At 33.4% G+C, this 4544-nt stretch overlaps 1 protein-coding gene across 1 annotated transcript in view; it reads right to left on the minus strand.

Annotated features, from left to right (window-relative positions):
- LOC132179000 (uncharacterized) overlaps positions 1-4544 on the minus strand; it is a gene marked incomplete at its 3' end in the record, with an annotated part of 49841 nt that overhangs the window by 42396 nt on the left and 2901 nt on the right.

Below are 4544 nucleotides of genomic sequence, written 5' to 3' on the forward strand. Positions count from 1 at the left end.
TTTTTTTAGGGTTCTCTTACTCAACCCATTAAACTCAAACTTCCCAACCTCCATGCGAAAGCATAAAACCTTCTCATTGCCCCCTAAAAAATTTGCAGGTTGTCGTGAGGGGATTGCTCTCTCTTTTCTCTCTCTCTTTTCTCACATTTCGCTTTCTTTCTTTCTTTCTTTTCCTCTTTTTTCTTTTTCCTGTTTTGGGGTTATTTTTGTTTTCCGGCTTTCTTCTCAAACAGGTCACACCTCCTAAATTCTCCATCTATGGTTTTCCCACTTGCTCAATGCTCTGTTTTGTGATGTTTCATCGCAGAGCACCCCAATAGCCAAGGCCATTGGTAACAAAAACGGTGTCGTTGTTAGTAATGAAGTGAATATGAATCAGAAATGACATGGGTTTCTTTCTTTAATCCTCTTCTTGGCCTCCTGCATATTTAGAAATAATATAAAGAAAATGGTTTTTGTGGTGTGAGCATGCATGCCCACAAAGAAAATTATTTACACAAATAATTTGTGTAAATAATGGGTTGGGTAAGGGAACCCTAAAAATATTGCAGGTTGTCGTGAGGGAGAAGAGCTGTTGGGCCGTGGGGTAGGGGAATTTTGTTTTAATTCCTACCACTAACCAAAACGGCGCCATTTTCGTTAGGGTAAGGGAACCCTAATCTCAAGCAAAACGGCGCCGTTTGGTTAGGGTAAGGGAACCCTAATCTCAAGCAAAACGGCGCCGTTTTGCTTGGTTTTTTTTATAAAAAAAAAAAAAAAAAAAAAAAAAAAAAAAAAAAAAAAAAATCATAAAAGGGCATTTTAGTAACTTACCCATAACAAAACGACGTCGTTTTGCATTTTCCATCTAAATTGACGGTGTTGACTAACAAAGTGGCCAAAATGCAATTGTTTGGTAGTTTGGGGGCTACTTTATCACTTTTAGAACATTAGGGGGCTAAATCGAAAACGGCAAGTAGTTTATGAGGCTTTTTTATATTTTTCCCAAAAATAAAACCAGGAAATAAGTAAGGATAATGGGCAGAGTGCTTTTGATCAGTGTCACTCTCCCACCTCTTGAAATATACAATTATTTTCACTTTGCTAATCTCTTCTCCACCTTCAAATAGTAGCACTCCACGCCTTGTGCCTTAAACAACAACGCTATAGGTAATCCCAAGTAAAGACACAGGTAGTTTACCTATGTTACACCACAACACCCCTGGCAATCATCCAATGAGTGAAAGAACTTCTAAGACATGAACAAGCCTGTTTCTTCCAAGAGATCTTGATTCATATCAAATCTGATAGCAGTCAATTTTCTCTCGTAAGACTAGAAGAACATCTAATTAACATGGTATGCATATATGTTGGGAGATAAAGCAGTTACGGAGTCTTTACCAAGAGTACATTAATATACATAATTAAACACAACTCTAGCCCAAAAGCCTAAGCTAATAGGCTAAGGTCCACTTTAGGTATATTAAGCATTCTTTTCTTTTATATTTTCTCAATGTGGGACACAACACTCACAAGTGCACTCACAACAATATCAAATCAACAATATGTCTTTCACACTGTAAGTCAAAAAGTACTATGTCATCCAAATATAACCAAATATTTTAGGTTTATAAGAACTTCTTCAGCTCTTTTTTTTTTTTCTTTTTTCTTTTTTCTTCTTTTCTTCGTTTTTTTTTTTTTTTTGCAGTATGGACCCTGATCATACTAAGTTTGCATTCTCCTAACAGTAAGAAAGGTATTTGAAAGTCCTTTGCGCTTTCACTGAGATTGATTTACTTATTAAAAAAAGGGGTATTTGAAAGTCCTTTTGGCCCCTAGAACTGATAATTTACTGTAAATTTTCTTGTGTACCATGGAAACTTACCTCCAGCTGTATCTTTCCACCACCACCAATTCCTTCCAACTCCACTATTATTTCATGTGAATTGCCTAGCAAAGGACATGTTTGTTGTTAGATCGTATTAGAAGGAAATTTTGCAGCCTTGCATCCAACTAACTTGCTGAACATTGGTAAGCTTGTTATCAAAGAAATTGAGTATTTTTGTTCTCGTAACAAAAGAAAAAAAAAAAAAAGTGTAAATATCTATAATATTTTTTAATTGTACAACAATTTCGGACAAAAATATGACTTGTCTGAAAAAAGGAAAGTTTAAATATCTATAATATTTTTAATTGACTGTTCAAGTGACTACACAACTACAATAAGGAACATAACACATTTTCTAAACATTGGGATGCACAATTCCAACCCAATTAATTAAACAATAGGGCGAGATTGACAATATATTAATTCTAACCATCAACATATGCCAGTGTTAGGTTAGATTCTCACCATCACAGAGGCAATCCAGACTGATGCCCGCATTACCCATGCGCTTATGTGGAGTAACAAGGTTTGCATCCCAAGCTGCAACCTAAATTTTTAACACCAGAAGTTAGAAAACAAGAAGCAAAGTTGTGAAGTAACTACACAGGTAAACTTCAACAACAATATAATCGTAAAATACATTCTTTGACTAAATCAAAGCCTAAACTTATAACTCATGTACACATGACATAGTTTCCCTGTGCGTGTATAATGTATTCATCAAATTTATAAGGTGATTCATATTTCTCTAACAAGAACCACAATATGATAATGATAATGATAATGAGGGTGATTATGACAGTTACGAAATTGCAGATTTTTAATTCATATCCTGTCCCAAGTTGTATGTCTACCTTAGAAAATCCAACTCTTTAACGGGACATTACTTAATACATCGTCTTCAAAATAGAAAGTGTTTTTTTTTTTTTTTTTTGGTTGGGGAGAGCCAAAATAAAAAATAAATAAATAAAAATTTGATGATTACCAAAATTACCTTCCTTCATTTGAACTCAATTAAAGCAAACAGAAAAAGAGTATTTAGTTTTCAAAATAAATGGTAAGAGGTAACTCCCCCGTTGTTGATCATGATCAAATGCAGCAAAATTCATATGATTACTGTCTCCTCAAAATTATATATATAAAACTCTGCTCCTCAATTGTGCAGTTCCTATTTTAATTCTACAGCATCTTATAAATTACTTCATCCAAGCAGGATCCTCTAGTTTGACCATCCCATACGCATATAAAGCGAGCAGTGAAGCTGATATTAAGACCCCCATTCTTGGTGTTATGAAATATTGGATATGAGATGTGATGAACAGGCCAATAAGTCTCTGTTCAAAGATGACTTCTCAAGAATAGTTGCTCCATTTAAGCTTGAAACTTTTAACGTTATGTGAACAATATACAACATAGTACAAGAGACACATATGCAAACAAATAATGCAAATCTGATAAGAGGAAATTACATTCAGACATGTTAATGTCAAATTTAACCCAACATTTTAAACAAAAAATTTTAAAAATAAATAAATAAATAAAAGGCACTACTAAGCTACTCAGTAGGGATAACCACTAGCCAAATCAGTTCGTCTACCAGTGTTTGTTCAAGAAAATAGAAGTGAATTAGTAAATTACTTTTGAATAGAGGCCAAACCCGGTTTGCAAGATAGGTAATCTGAATGGAATTTAAATTATCTGATATAAAGATTCAAGATAAATAGATAAATTTCACAGGAAAAAACAATGGTGCAGCACTAGAATTTCGAGTTTTGAAACAGTATTTTCTAGAGAGGAGAAAGAAACGGAGTTTTAATTTTTATTAGGGAACACATCAAGAATGGGTCACTTAAAAGACAGAAAAACTTTTGTCTAAGGATAACAAATACTAAAATACATTTCTTGCATCCCTCTGAAGTTTCAGAGACGAACTATAACAAAATAACTCAATGGCATGAAATGAATAACTCAATTGCATCAAATTAAGGATGATATGGGAGATTTTCATCAGGCAAAAACAGGAATTATGTAAAACAATTTTATTACTAGGCTTCAAATATTAAGAAATGCTAAAAGAATATATGTTTTCTATCACTTTTTATAAGGAAAAATCTTTAGATTTTGTTCCTATATGATCAATTGCTGTAATTTTGTTATTATTTTTCAAGAGAACAGCTTAAAAAAGGAAGAACTGTTACTTACGAAGAATCTTTGATGATTTTGATAACGGAAAACTCATTTCTGTAATTCTGTCATCCTTTTTCAGACAACCACTTAAAAGAAAGAAACACCCCACTTCTTTTGAGTGCTTACTCTGTCACCTCTAATTTTCACATGTTTAAGACAATCGCTAAAAAGAAAGGGAAAAATTATAAGAAAAAGAAGAAAAAAATGGTGGAGAGTTAGATATGCAGTCAAGTGCATTTTATATGGGTAAATAATATTATCAACGAGCACGGATACAAACCTGGAGAAGTTTTGTTGGAGGCTGCTTGATATTAAAAGTGAAGTCTTCATTCCATGTAGGCTCTTTTGTCCGGTAATCATGTAATTGAAGATATAATCAAACGTAAGTATGCGTTCAATCCAAAGTAATCTTCCAAGACTTTCCTACACCTGTTAAATTTGACATTTATGTCCCATGAGTTACAACTCATGAAACACGTATTTCAACTCA

Source organism: Corylus avellana, chromosome ca4 (assembly GCF_901000735.1).
Source record: "Corylus avellana chromosome ca4, CavTom2PMs-1.0".
Taxonomy (NCBI): domain Eukaryota; kingdom Viridiplantae; phylum Streptophyta; class Magnoliopsida; order Fagales; family Betulaceae; genus Corylus; species Corylus avellana.